Here is a 16,660-nt window from a genome sequence, read left to right on the forward strand (position 1 = left end):
AAGGTTTGATTCATCAGATTGGTGGTAAGTATCAACCCGTGGGAAAGGCTTGATTTATCTGATTGGTGGTAAGTATCAACCCGTGGGAAAGGCTTGATTCATCAGATTGGTGGTAAGTATCAACCCGTGGGAAAGGCTTGATTTATCAGATTGGTGGTAAGTATCAACCCGTGGGAAAGGCTTGATTCATCAGATTGGTGGTAAGTATCAACCCGTGGGAAAGGCTTGATTTATCTGATTGGTGGTAAGTATCAACCCGTGGGAAAGGCTTGATTTATCTGATTGGTGGTAAGTACATGTATCAACCCATGGGAAAGGCTTGATACATCTGATTGGTGGTAAGTATAAACCCGTGGGAAAGGCTTGATTCATCAGATTGGTGGTAAGTATCAACCCGTGGGAAAGGCTTGATTTATCTGATTGGTGGTAAGTATCAACCCGTGGGAAAGGCTTGATTTATCAGATTGGTGGTAAGTACATGTATCAACCCGTGGGAAAGGCTTGATTCATCAGATTGGTGGTAAGTATCAACCCGTGGGAAATGCTTGATTTATCAGATTGGTGGTAAGTATCAACCCGTGGGAAAGGCTTGATTCATCAGATTGGTGGTAAGTATCAACCCGTGGGCAAGGCTTGATTTATCTGATTGGTGGTAAGTATCAACCCGTGGGAAAGGCTTGATACATCAGATTGGTGGTAAGTATCAACCCGTGGGAAAGGCTTGATACATCAGATTGGTAGTAAGTATCAACCCGTGGGAAAGGCTTGATTTATCAGATTGGTGGTAAGTACATGTATCAACCCGTGGGAAAGGCTTGATTCAACAGATTGGAGGTAAGTATCAACCCGTGGGAAAGGCTTGATTCATCAGATTGGTGGTAAGTATCAACCCGTGGGAAAGGCTTGATTCATCAGATTGGTGGTAAGTATCAACCCGTGGGAAAGGCTTGATTCATCAGATTGGTGGTAAGTACATGTATCAACCCATGGGAAAGGCTTGATACATCAGATTGGTGGTAAGTATCAACCCGGGGGAAAGGCTTGATTCATCAGATTGGTGGTAAGTATCAACCCATGGGAAAGGCTTGATTCATCAGATTGGTGGTAAGTATAAACCCGTGGGAAAGGCTTGATTCATCAGATTGGTGGTAAGTATCAACCCGTGGGAAAGGCTTGATTCATCTGATTGGTGGTAAGTATCAACCCGTGGGAAAGGCTTGATTCATCTGATTGGTGGTAAGTATCAACCCATGGGAAATCTTGATACATCAGATTGGTGGTAAGTATCAACCCATGGGCAATCTTGATACATCAGATTGGTGGTAAGTATCAACCCATGGGAAAGGCTTGATTCATCAGATTGGTGGTAAGTATCTACCCGTGGGAAAGGTTTGATTCATCAGATTGGTGGTAAGTATCAACCCGTGGGAAAGGCTTGATTCATCAAATTGGTGGTAAGTATCAACCCATGGGAAAGGCTTGATTCATCAGATTGGTGGTAAGTATCATGCCGTGGGAAAGGCTTGATTCATCAGATTGGTGGTAAGTATCAACCCGTGGGAAAGGCTTGATTTATCAGATTATGTGGTAATTATCAACCCGTGGGAAAGGCTTGATTCATCAGATTGGTGGTAAGTACATGTATCAACCCGTGGGAAAGGCTTGATTCATCAGATTGGTGGTAAGTATCAACCCGTGGGGAAGGCTTGATTTATCAGATTGGTGGTAAGTATCAACCCGTGGGAAAGGCTTGATTCATCAGATTGGTGGTAAGTATCAACCCGTGGGAAAGGCTTGATTTATCAGATTGGTGGTAAGTACATGTACATGTATCAACCCGTGGGAAAGGTTTGATTCATCTGATTGGTGGTAAGTATCAACCCGTGGGAAAGGCTTGATTCATCTGATTGGTGGTAAGTATCAACCCGTGGGGAACGCTTGATTCATCAGATTGGTGGTAAGTACATGTATCAACCCGTGGGAAAGGCTTGATTCATCAGATTGGTGGTAAGTATCAACCCGTGGGGAAGGCTTGATTCATCTGATTGGTGGTAAGTATCAACCCGTGGGAAAGGCTTAATTCATCAGATTGGTGGTAAGTATTAACCCATAGGAAAGGCTTGATTCATCAGATTGGTGGTAAGTATCAACCCGTGGGAAAGGTTTGATTCATCAGGTTGGTGGTAAGTTTCAACCCATGGGAAATCTTGATACATCAGATTGGTGGTAAGTACATGTATCAACCCGTGGGAAAGGCTTGATTCATCAGATTGGTGGTAAGTATCAACCCGTGGGAAAGGCTTGATTCATCAGATTGGTGGTAAGTATCAACCCGTGGGAAAGGCTTGATTCATCAGATTGGTGGTAAGTACATGTATCAACCCATGGGAAAGGCTTGATACATCAGATTGGTGGTAAGTATCAACCCGGGGGAAAGGCTTGATACATCAGATTGGTGGTAAGTACATGTATCAACCCGTGGGAAAGGTTTGATTCATCTGATTGGTGGTAAGTATCAACCCGTGGGGAAGGCTTGATTTATCAGATTGGTGGTAAGTATCAACCCGTGGGAAAGGCTTAATTCATCAGATTGGTAGTAAGTATCAACCCGTGGGAAAGGTTTGATTCATCAGATTGGTGGTAAGTATCAACCCGTGGGAAAGGCTTGATTCATCAGATTGGTGGTAAGTATCAACCCGTGAGAAAGGCTTGATTCATCAGATTGGTGGTAAGTATCAACCCGTGAGAAAGGCTTGATTCATCAGATTGGTGGTAAGTATCAACCCATAGGAAAGGCTTGATACATCAGATTGATGGTAAGTATCAACCCGTGGGAAAGGCTTGATTCATCAGATTGGTGGTAAGTATCAACCCGTGGGAAAGGCTTGAGTCATCAGATTGGTGGTAAGTATCAACCCGTGGGAAAGGCTTGATTCATCAGATTGGTGGTAAGTATCAACCCGTGAGAAAGGCTTGATTCATCAGATTGGTGGTAAGTATCAACCCGTGAGAAAGGCTTGATTCATCAGATTGGTGGTAAGTATCAACCCGTGAGAAAGGCTTGATTCATCTGATTGGTGGTAAGTATCAACCCGTGGGAAAGGTTTGATTCATCAGATTGGTGGTAAGTATCAACCCGTGGGAAAGGCTTGATTCATCAGATTGGTGGTAAGTATCAACCCATAGGAAAGGCTTGATACATCAGATTGATGGTAAGCACAAAACTAACTATGAATGTCAATCTGCGAGTTGCAGGAAACCAGTTCGATGTCATTTTTAAGCTAGTGAAGTTTAAATGTACTATGTTTTCAGTTAATGATTGATATATTGTTTCACAGTCACTACGGCCTTTAATAATACTCTGTACTTGTCAGAAACGCGGACATATTGACGTTAAAAAAATATAGATTTTCCAAATTTTATCAAAGAGCCATCAATTTTCCTTAAACCGTCATTGCCTAAAATCTTCATGAAGGTCTAGATCGAAAGAAAATAATGAACCAAAAATATGAAGAATTGAGAGAAGAACGTATAAAAAGATGAATAGTAGAGAATACTGAGGTGATTAGATATAAACCATACTTATTTTTGTTTCAATAATACAGCATAGAGGAAATTGGCCTGAAAAAACATGAAAGAATCCAGAAATGAAGATTACGCATCAAGACCCTCTACTGACATTCTTCAACAGTGATTTATTTTCCATGTATATTTTTATATAAAAACATCGACATGAATGACTTTCACCTAACCCCTATCTAACTGCACATCGATCCAATTACAATTAAACAAATATGCATTTGCATATTCCGGATTTCTTCTTATTGACTATCCGATACCGGTTCGTCATTTAGATTAATGACTCGGATTTGATCCCATTTAAGATAAGGTGAGATTTGTTTAACATGAGCATCTCAATGCTATCAAAGATGACCAGTGGTCAAACATTCCAATAAGAATCTCCAGTCTATTGAGTCGAGGGAGTTTGATATAATCTATCATCGCCAATGAAAGGTTGATAACATCATACAAATAAATTCCACTCAAGACTCAAGTGGTCTTCAAACTTTGGTTTAATTAGGTAGCAAATAGTAACTTTGGTGTAATTAGGTAGTAAATATAGTAACTTTTGCGTTATGAGGTAGCAAATATTAAGCTATAGTCTGCCAGTCAAGACACCCCACGGGTTAGCTTTCGAATTTTGGAAAAACAGTATTGGTCAGTATTAACGTGAAAAAAGGCGTTATGGTGAGTCTTTGATTTCTTCAAATTTACTAGTAACTGCTTTGGAGAGGGGGTATACATTCGCCTGAAAAGAGTTACTGGTATTTCATGTGAAAATTTCGCTTCCATTTTTTGAGATATCAAGTAAAGATTTCAAAAAATAATTTAATCGGTATATCCTATTACGGCGATCACATCATTGATTTTTCGAGGACACGACCGAATGTGGGTGCAGATAATATTAATTGAATTAATTCCGAAGTTGACAAGACGTTTGAGTTGTAGGTGTGTAGGACCTGAGACTTGTTTAAAACACGTTAATGCTCCCTATTCCTTTCATAATATCGATAAATCCTTTTCTGGAACATCAATCCGTTTGACACGATTTGTAATGGATACGTCAGATTGTTTATTTTGTTACTTGACAATTTTATATTGTTCATGTATAAATTCATTGCAGCTAAGCAACAGTAATTAAAGAAGGATTTCGATCTCAGACAATAATAACTGTAGGTGGACACCAGTTTATTTAGGATATGACCATCTATGAGGGTCTGGATGAGGGCTCCTGTTCCTGATCTATCTGTCGATTTGACAATAAAGGCAACAGTAGTATACCTGTGTTCAAAAGTCATGAATCGATTGAGAGAAAACAAATCTTGGTTACAAACTTAAACCTAGGAAACACACCAACTATAAAAGAAAAGAAAAGGGGACAACAGGAACACTAAAGTGCAACACAAACAAACGCCATTTTTAGATAAAATGATTACTTTAGAAACAACATTGTTTCCAACAGGCATCAGTAAATAAATAAATATATTCTTCGTTAGGTTTTCAGTAGTTCTTCATTATCTGAAGATAATATACTGTTTTGTCAAGTAAAAGCAGTTTAATTATTTAAAATGCTCGGCAAGCCTCGCGCTTTAAATATTAAAATTTAACTGTCTCGAGTGGAGAAATATCGTAATAGTATTACACTTGTTGCAGTTGTGGAATCTATATTTAGTAGTTTTCGAGTTTATGAGCACGCGTCTATATTCATTTGAACTATATATTTGTTTCGCTTTTAGTCCGACATTTCGTTTACATAACGACATACCCTAGGCTTATTTATGTCGCAACCACGCGCACACAGTTGGTTTACGAGCGATATATTAATGAACTGTCAACTTTTGTCTGTATTGAAAAATATTTGGTTTTGTATTGCCATACCCACGTAAACATAAACTATACATTGTTCAACCATATGTTCGACGCTACATTTCTTTAGTTTCTACGACAGAGTTTACTAGCACTATTCCTGTTGCTTATATCTGTATAAGGAAGTACACATGTATTTGTTTTTACAAACTTGTGCCGGGCGCATTATACATAATGATTAATTTAACTTTTATAGTTGAAATTTCTATAGATGTCACTCAAAACAAGGTGTATGAGCAATATTCTGCTAGTTTTATCTGTATAAAGATTTTGTGACACGAACACATCCACCATATCCACGTGAAGTCATGAACTATACATTATTCAACCTTCTTAAGAATTCACATTTCGTTATACAGCACGACAAAGAAAATAAATGAACAATGTTCCCACAGCTTTTATCTGTATAAAAGTATTGAATGGAAACGTTGCCTGATAGGAAGTTTCGGATCTAAAGAAACAAAAGGAAATGCCTCGACATTCAAAACAGTTTCGTAGATTCTATTCACGTCCAAATCGTCTTTAGCAGACGACAGTCAATGTCATCTTGTGTCAGCAGCACGCCTTTCCCGCCAAGATAATAAAGGAAATGTGGACGACAATAGAGTTTCCGGTTTCCCTCGCGGCATCTGGGGATAAATCTACGTGAGGTATTGATATTATGATTATGACATATCCCAGAACTTCAAGACTTAGCAGTGTCTTCTATTTAGAAGATATGATGTCAATATTAGTTCCGATATAGGAAAATATTATTTCTAAGAAACGGCATGCGTGATTCTGTTATAGATTTGGGAATCTGATGCCATCGTTCATTAATTGATAAGAATGTCGGACTCCATTCTTTGTATAAAGGAATCTAATGCATTCGTTCATTAATTAATATGAATGTCGGAGTCCATTCTTGGTAAACCTGCCATTGCTCTTTTGTTGAAGTATCTTTGAGCTTACTGGTATACTGGTTTCATTCGTCTGATTAATTAAAATCTGGATATGGTCTTCATCTCTGCAATCATCTATTTTTTTTTCATTTTTTTTTCTGGCCAATTATTCCTAGATTAGTTCACCCGGATATTCTTTTGTCTATTCTTCTACAATTTTCCATATTTTCTGAATTGTCGAGTTTTCAATGAAGTGCAAATGTATCCCACACGTCTGTTCCTTTCTTTCATAATGATTTCTCAAAATCTAAGTTTTATATAACCATTGTCCAATCTTTAATGAATGACTTTTCTACAGAACTATATAGATATAGGAAGATGTGGTGTGAGTGCCAATGAGACAACTCTCCATTCAAATAACAATTTAAAAATTAAACCATTATAGGTTAAAGTACGGCCTTCAACACGGAGCATTGGCTCACACCGAACAACAAGCTATAAAGGGCCCCAAAAATACTAGTGTAAAACCATTCAAACGGGAAAACCAACGGTCTAATCTATATAAACAAAACGAGAAAACGAGAAACACGTATATATTACATAAACAAACGACAACTACTGTACATCAGATTCCTGCAAAAACTGTATATAACTTGATGCTGTTTTACGTTTGATCAGTATATTCAATCGATTGTTTTGTTTATGTTTGTGAATTGTAATATTATTTTTTTTAACAGCTCAGCTGTCATTTTGCTTGAAACACAATACATCGATCATATCTGTATAATAATGGTGATAATCGCAATCAAATATTAATATAAAAATGTAAAAGCCAACTGTACTTTCCTGTTCTAAGTTATATTACTATGTACATTCTGTCTCGACCTTAGGACTGTAAATTTTATTTTAGGGGGAAAAGATGCTTAAGACGCAAATGACCTGATTCGCGAAAAGATATAAATATCCAAAAGACAGAAACTAATTATCATGACCCACATAATGGCTAGGAATAGATGTGCATGGCAAAAGAAAATAAATAGTCATGTTAATATACTCTCTAATGAAATAAATAATCGTTTATCGCAATAATTGGAAACAAATATTCGTGAAGAAAACAATTATATTGTTCCCTCCCCAAGAATATCAAATGATCGACCCCGTACCTATGTATAATGAAGATTCGCCTGTTGTTACACTGTTTTTATGCCATCTGAAATAAACTAAATTATTCTTGAAACTTAAAACCTTTCTAAAGTCATTCGTTTGGATTTATAATACGATCTGTCGCACGTCAAAGTGGCATTTTATTTTTTCTTTAAACTACAAATTCCTAATGTGATTAATTTGTAAGCTCCTGACTGACGATTTGTCTGTTATATTTTCTGTATAATAATCTCCAAACTGAAACAAATAATCTCCAATCTGTATGCATAGCCATACATTTCTGTACTAAATAGAGTTTTGTTTTTAAAGCGTACGTCAATATTAATTTTCGTGCATTGTGGCGAGACAGTTGAACTATCAGATAATGTGATTGTTTGGTAATTAGATCAACCCATGTATATTTTATGATCGCCAATTCTTGCTTATCAGAAATAGTTACAGCAACCTGATTTGATTAACTTAATCAGAACAAACATTTATTCCAGCCCCTGAGGATGTTCATATTCCTTAGCATAGGCTTATATATAGGCCCGAGAGATATTGATATTTCCTTACAAAGGATAGATTAAGTGTGTACTTTACAACAAGAACATGCATCTAACCAAAAGAATCACGTCAATATATTCTTCCAACTTCGATCTGTCCCTTGGAGGAAACTCGCCGATGGAGGGTTTAGGTATTATTATATTGATTCAAACATTTATAGATAAACTTAAAATTTAAATATTTGTTCGTGCAAATGAAATTGAGAATGGAAATTGGGAATACGTCAAAGAGACAACAACCTGACAAAGAACAGACAATAGCAGAAGGTTACCAACAGGTCTTCAAGGCAGCGAGAAATTCCCGCACCCGGAGGCGTCCTTCAGCTGGCCCCTAAACAACTATATATACTAGTTCAGTAATAATACACCATACTTAAAATTAACTCCAAATTGTACTCAAGAAACGAAAATACAAGACTAACTAAGGCCAGAGGTTCCTGACTTGGGACAGGTGCAAACATGCAGCGGGGTTAAACATGCTTATGAAATCTCAACCCTCCCCCTATACCTTTAGCCAATGTAGAAAAGTAAACGCACATTAAAATTCATTTAAAGAGAAGTCCGAGTCCGATGTCAGAAGATGTAACAAAAGAAAATAAATAAAATGACAATAATACATATAAAAAAAACCAACAGACTACTAGCAGTTAACTTGCATGCCAGCTTTAGACTTCAATTAAACTGTTTGAAAGATTATGTCTTCATCATATGAATGCTTTCAAACCTATATCATGTATATATTGGTATACACTGAATTTCGATAACCTTTGTAATTTGTTAGCTGATAAGAGATTGTCTTGAATATTACAGTTTCCATCGGAGAAGAATATTTAATAATATTACAAAAGATATATTCGCATTTCAGATAACAAAACGGTACTGGGATATAGAATACACACATGAAAAGTAACCGGTTGAAAAGTACATGATAAAACCTTACACGTATCATCTTTTATTCTCACAACGAAGACATCATTGTCAATATCATTGACGATAGGCCAACTGTCCTCCAGAGATCAAGTTGACATGGAAGTAAACAACGACATGTCACAGTGTTGTACTGATAATACCATATGTATTTAGTTTTCTTCATGACAATGAGAGCAAATTGCAATTTACTAATGTTAACTTCGTCTCGCCTAAACTCCAACCCAAAATATTCAAACAGCTTACTACGATTACTCAATCAGACTGGTGAAGTGAATGGGAGACAGGAAGTGCAAGTTATAAATAGTTTGAGTTGGAGTGTACTTTTAAATATGTTTTGCAACATTATCACAAAGAACCATAGCCCCAAGATTACGGATGTTATTATATAACAATCGTAGTCTACAACGGAAGTCTGTGTTTGCTGAAAATGCACTGCAAATATTGCGGACACCTGACGCGTCTAGACGCGTTCCATTTTTAAACACAATATGTTCAGTTATTAACATTCGTGTTCCACATTGAACGCCAGCGTTAAAGAATATAACACATTGTGTTCAGTCTTTGAACGCACATGTTCAAGACAAGTGTTCTAAATTGAACACTAGAAATGTTCTAATATTGTAATGGGGAGTGAAAAAATATTTCATCGCTTCAGAGTCAAACAGACGAAGAATAAGGGTGATTTGCACTATAATTTGACGATAAATGTATTTTAGCTGTATCAACATAAGCAAATTATAGTTTGGTAAAAAAAAATGAAAGAGCGTATTTATATAAGCTTGCAAATGATTGATTTTTAGTATAAATCTTCTTTCTAAAGGACTTAAGTTCTTTGGGTATATTTTTTTATACAATGTAAATGTGTAAATGCTCATGAAAACGTTGCTATTGTAAAAGCGTTCTGGCGTGGAACATGATGCGTTCAAATTTACCATTTCCCCCCGAACGCCATGTGTTCGAAACATGCCCGCGTACATAACAGCGCGTGACGTATTTAATGTACCGGAAGTTTGGTTTTTGATCGTGATTGAAGAAGCTTCACTGAAGAAAATTACAGCAAAGCTTGATTTAATAGGTATGTTTAATTATCTATATTTATCACACATTTTTTTTTAGTATTAAATCAACAAATTTCTACTTTCACAGGACACACTGAAGTATAAATGGAAGTAGAACATTTTGTGTCAACACATAACGGTGCTGTTATGCCATAATTCGATTTAAAAAGTAGGAGGTTCGTTGAGAGAATATATTAAGATGATCATGCTATAAAAAAAAAACCAATGTAAACTTATACGTAAATGTTTAATGATATCGTTGCTATTGTAAATGTGTTCTAGTCTCGAACATGAAACGTTCCAGCTAATCGTTTTCTCTGAACACCATGTGTTCCAATGAGTTGAATGTCAAGACAGAAGTTTTTAAAAAGGCATACTGCAACACTAATTCTAAATTTCTTATGTATATGTTATATTAATAGCTTTCTCATTCTTAAATACTTAAATCTTAGTAATTCATTTTAGCAAATGTCCACCGTTCATACATGTATTGTTATGTATTCTTATGTTACTTTTATAGGGTACAAACACAACTACAGAACTGAGGGGTAATTGTTCGTGCATACCTCGCCGAGAATGAAGAGAAAATTTCGCAGTTCAAGAGATGACTTCTTATCCTGCACCATAAAAGTACTTTCATATGTAAGTTTAAGAATTTTAGGAGTGCCCATTGACTTCTTACAAGTGTTGTTATTGCAGATTTATCAATAAAATGTGCACCATTCACTGGTGTACATTATAATCAGAAAACTATTTGAGCTAAATTCGATATAATAACATCATTTAAATTGGAATTACCGTATACAGATCATAAGTGAAATTACTACATATCTTAAAAAAAAAAGAGGCAAAAGGTAGTTAGTTTCTAGAAATGTGAGCAGTTAGTTTAGTGACAAGTCTAACGACAAAATTTTGCCTAAAACACCTACTGTATGAGCATTTGCTGGACACTTCCTACCATCTTTTTTTAAAAGCTATAGAACACGAGAGCCCATATACTTGAAAATGCATGTATACCACTCTTTAACAAATGTATCTTATCTAATAATGCTGACAAGTATAAAGGAATTAAAAAAACGAAATAAGAGTTTAATTCTAATTCTTAAGGAATATCGACATGATCCATAATTTGTTTACTCATACACTTTATATTTCATATTTTAGAACTCACAGTTGATGGATAACAAGGTCAAAGAGTAGTTATAACCCAAGGAGACGAATGTTCTAAAAAATGGAAGCTCAAAAGACGAATGTTCTAAAAAAATGGCAGCTCAAAACCAGTTGTAGACGACTCAAATTATGTTCAAAAGTACCTAAGGTAGCAGTGTTACATGAACACCGACTCGACTAGTAGCAGCATATACACAGGGTATTTTATGTTTGATATTGACTATCTCATTCTGAGTGCTATGAAAGCTGTGGATCATCGAAAATATTGGTGATAAACGAGTATTTTGTAATTCAGGACAGTGCTTGACTTGAGAAGTTGCAAACGATGAGTTAAACTGTGTTCATAAGTCACTAAACTTTGTTGTTACATACTAATTTTAAATATGACGAACAATTTGTTTATGGTTAAATATTTGGACACATTAATTTTTGCAAATTACAAATTAATGTTATATTTTTAATTTGTCTGACTTGTCATTTTAAAGTTGCTTCAATATTTCACATTGTATTGTACTTTTTTTATTTTTTTATTTTGCCTCTTTTAATCAATTAAAGATGTTTTTAATCAATTTAATTATTTGTTACTTTAGTTGTAGTTGTTTGTAAAATTGTGTTCCACTAATACATGTATACACTATGTGTTCTGGATATTAACACATACTTCTGGAACACAGTCCGAGCGTTCCAGAAGTGTTACAAGGCTTTGAACGCGTAACGGCATACAATTTTGCTCACAAGGTCATGTTCCATATTCAAACACTAGGCGTTCAAGGAGTACACACTATCCGATCAAGAATAACACACATAGCGTTCGAAGGATGCACACATGGTGTTAAAAACTGGAACACCAAAGTTAATATTTAGAACACTGTTACGCGTTCCAGATTCAAACACTCGGCGTTCAAGGAATACACACTATCCGTTCAAGAATAACACACATAGCGTTCGAAAGATGCACACATACTATTAAAAACTGGAACACCAATGTTAATATTAAGAACACTGTTACGCGTTCCAGAAGTGTTACAAAAGGGTGTTCAAAAAGTGTTCAGATTCTTAACACTTTTATTTACAGTGTGGGTTGATGTTTCAGAGATTTTTACAAAATAAACACAAGAATTGCCGCAGTACCTGACTTAAATGATTATTATATAAAAAACCACATGATCAAAAATATTCCTGGACCGTGCACTTTTAATAGTGCTTACTGCAAATAACATAAGCTTACTTATAGTATGACCTGACTATAGATAGAACACATCACCCTTTAGAACAAAGAAGCTGGGATGTAATTTATTTAGTGCAATTTTTCAGTATATGAAAACTAAATAACGTTTTTATAATTTTATAATTAACGACAACATACGGTAAACAATTCAACAACTTCAATATTAAATTGAAATCAAGAAAGTGTTTTACTAAAGGGACATCCCTCTATTTAGTTTAAGACGTTTCAGATTCAAAACAGTAATAAAAGAACCGTTCTTTTGCTTTCGTTTATTCATGTGCGGTCTTGTTTTGCATTTGCCTTTATATTCTAGTTTAAATATTTATTGTCATATAAACCCCTTTTACAAAAGTTTTTTCATGTGCGTGTCCATGTAGTGTTTGTTTTAATGCTGATTTTTTTTATTTGCGTGTAAGTGTTGTTTATTTTTTCATGGACATGTTGTATTATTTTTCATGTGCGTGTATTGTTTTTTCACTAGCGATACGCCATATCTTTCCTATCTTTTCTTTTTCATGGCCATGCTTAAGATATGATAAGTTAACAATGCGTCCACTCCTCACGGGTATGATATCGTCCCGTGAGTCCCAATCAAACAGGGCCATGGATGATTTATTACTGTCAGACTTGTGTGTTAAAACGTTCAGGAATAGATTCATTCAAGATTTATTTTGCTGTAGTGAAGATGATTATTTCAAGTAAACTATTTTTGAACTATCGATAAAAAAGACAATGGAGTCAAGAAACTGTCAATATATTGTTTATAACAACAAACTATTTGGATACGTCTTAGGATTTTGTTTCACTCGAACGATGAAAAACCGATTTAAAAAAATATAAATTCGTAAATGACTGTACAAAATTTACATTATTCCTAATTGTTATGTGATTTTTTAGACTTCTATACATTATTCTATAGTAAAATATTTCAATAGACTCCTTGTCCACGCTTTAATAGGATATACTAACTCTATATTACTGGAAGTTCTGATATGGTAATTAGTTTTTAAGCCGTGTTTCATTACAAACATGAGTTGTTAAAGGAGTCTTGTCAGATCCTTATAAGAAAAATGTGGATATAGTATAATATCTGTATTCTTATGGTTTTTTTTTCTGTATTTGGAGTAATTTGGAGAAGTCGTAAATTTTGTAACATCGTGTTGTGCATCATAGACATTTTTATTCATTATAATTAATTCTTTATAATGAAAAACGCTACGTTCTTGTCTGAGAAGAATCGGTATTTAATGGCTGCAATATCTATTACTCGAAAAACTGAACCCGAATAATGCAGTCATTATATAGCTGAATCACTACGATCACTCCATTAGACTGGCGGAGTGAATATAAGTGGGTGAGGGCTGGAATAATTCGAGTTAGTTTGTACTTTTATATGTATTTTTCTGATTGCAATATTGACAGAAGAAGCAACCATAAGCATGAATATAAAATGATAAGAAATATGACACGACCCAGTGCTTCAGGATAACGGATGTCATTAATTCAAATGTAGTCTACGACGGAAGACGTTATCTGTGTTTGCTGAAAGGCGTTTCGATGTATAAGATATTTTTACAAAAATGAAAAGACAAGAGTTGCCAAAGCACATGACAAAAGTATCAATATACAAAATTCAACCAAAAGAAATTTTAAGTCTAACAAATGATATCGTAACAGGAAAAACATTTAAAAAAAAAAAAGACAACGTGTAGATAATCTACAAACCCGGACATTCCTTTAATGAGATTTACTGTTTCTAATTTGTATATTCAGCAATTAACTAGTACTGTCCCGATAGGATCAAAGTCAAATCGATCGAGACGAAGGGCGGGAACTAAGGAATTTCGCTGAAACAAAGTAGTTTAGAAAGAATTATGGTAGGCCTCTTACGGAATTACATAATCTTGGATCGTCCAAAATATCTCACAAACAAGGATTAATTGCCCAAAAAAATAGATAAGGTAAAGGGAACGATTACAATGCCCAATATATGACATAGGATAACGAATAGATCGCCCAGAATATAACAAGATAACGTTTGGATCGCCTAAAACACAACATAAGGTAACTATAAGATCACCCGAAATATACATGAAATAACGATTTATTTAGATCGCCTAAGTATAACCAAAATTACGATAAAATGGCATAAACAAAACAAAAGATTACGATTAAATCGTCGAAATCATTAAATAAGGTCACAATATTAAGATCGCCTAAAACATAACATGAGATAATGATTAGATCGCTAAAAACCATTACCAGGTTATTCTTGGGTCGCTCTAAACATTTATTATTGAGATCACCAACACATAACATGAGATAACAATTATATCCTCCAAAATATAGCATAACATGAGATAATGATTAGATCGCTAAAAACCATTACCAGGTTATTCTTGGGTCGCTCTAAACATTTATTATTGAGATCACCAACACATAACATGAGATAACAATTATATCCTCTAAAATATAGCATAACATGAGATAATGATTAGATCGCTGAAAACCATTACCAGGTTATTCTTGGGTCGCTCTAAACATTTATTATTGAGATCACCAACACATAACATGAGATAACAATTATATCCTCCAAAATATAGCATAACATGAGATAAATAAATGATTAGATCGCTAAAACCATTACCGGGTTATTCTCGGGTCGCTTTAAACATTTATTATTGAGATCACCAACACATAACATGAGATAACAATTATATCCTCCAAAATATAGCATGAGATAACAATTATATCCTCCAAAATATAGCATGAGATAACGATTATATCCTCCAAAATATAGCATGAGATAACAATTATATCCTCCAAAATATAGCATGAAATAACGATTATATCCTCAAAAATATAGCATGAGATAACAATTATATCCTCCAAAATATAGCATGAGGTAACGATTATATCCTCCAAAATATAGCATGAGATAACAATTATATCCTCCAAAATATAGCATGAGATAACGATTATATCCTCAAAAATATAGCATGAGATAACAATTATATCCTCCAAAATATAGCATGAGGTAACGATTATATCCTCCAAAATATAGCATGAGATAACGATTATATCCTCCAAAATATAGCATGAGGTAACGATTATATAGCTCAACACATATCGTAAGATACCAATTAGATCGCATAACATATCACATAAGGTAACAATAAGATCGGCCAAAACATAACATATCGATTAAATCGTCCACAACATAACATATCGGTTAGAGCGCACAAAACATAACATCAGGAAACGATTAAATTGCCAACATTTAGATCGATGAAAACATTACATAAGGTAAGGATTAGATCGCTCAGAATTTAAGATAAGGTAACAATTAGATAGTTTGAAACATAACGTATCGTTTAGATCGTCCACAACATAACATATCAATTAGATTGCACAAAACATATTAACATAAGGTAACGATCGGATTGCCAATATTTAGATAGTCCAAAACATAACACAAAGTTAGGATAAGATCGCTTAGAATTTAAGATAAGATAATGATTTAAAAATCGCCTAAAAATCATGAGTTAAACAACTACATGTATATCGTTCGATTCATAATATAAGGCAACGATAAGATCATCATTATATACATATGTCTCGAAATCCGGAAAATGACAAATAAGAATCACTAATCAGCATTTACATATATAAAAGAAGATGTGGTATGATTGCCAATGTGATAACTCTCCACAAGAGACCAAAAGACACAGAAATTAACAACTATATGTCACGTACGGCCTTCATTAATAAGCAAAGCCCATCCCATACCAGATAGCCAGCTATAAAAGGCCCCGTAATGAAAAAGTAAAACAATTCAAACGAGAAAACTGACGGCCTAATTTATGTTAAAAGAATAAACGAAAAACAAATATGTAACACATAAACAAACGGCAACCACTGAATTACAGGCTCCTGACGTAAGACAGGCACAAACATGCAGAACGCGGCGAAGTTAAACATGTTAGCGAGATCGCAATCCTCCCCTAACCTGGGACAGTGGTGCAACAGTACAATATAAGAACGAACTATAAAAATCAGATGAAAAAGCTTAAATTATCATCATCCCAATCCACTATAAATAAATATGTTTAGACTAACTCATGAGATGGATAAAAATGCAAATTTTACAAATACAAGTGGACGTTGCCGGGCACTAGTACATTTACATAGTTTGAGTTTGAGTTTGGAAAAATATAAAAATAAACCTTAACATCCTAAGACCATTTTTGATATCAA

At 34.8% G+C, this 16,660-nt stretch overlaps 1 protein-coding gene and 1 long non-coding RNA gene across 3 annotated transcripts in view; one reads left to right on the forward strand and one right to left on the reverse strand.

The window, feature by feature from the left end:
• LOC134719107 (atrial natriuretic peptide receptor 1-like) overlaps positions 1-16,660 on the reverse strand; it is a 362,861-nt gene that overhangs the window by 326,992 nt on the left and 19,209 nt on the right. The gene's annotated exons all lie outside the window — the stretch shown is intronic.
• Positions 9,846-11,686, forward strand: LOC134719828 (uncharacterized). 2 transcript variants are annotated; one of them, XR_010107713.1, is made up of 3 exons: positions 9,846-10,181; positions 10,526-10,647; positions 11,170-11,686. It is a non-coding gene; the product is annotated as an uncharacterized LOC134719828 (long non-coding RNA). The 2 variants fall into 2 exon arrangements; XR_010107712.1 differs by having other exon boundaries at positions 9,846-10,022; positions 11,170-11,685.

This window comes from Mytilus trossulus, chromosome 5, assembly GCF_036588685.1.
Source record: "Mytilus trossulus isolate FHL-02 chromosome 5, PNRI_Mtr1.1.1.hap1, whole genome shotgun sequence".
Classification (NCBI taxonomy): Eukaryota; Metazoa; Mollusca; class Bivalvia; order Mytilida; family Mytilidae; genus Mytilus; species Mytilus trossulus.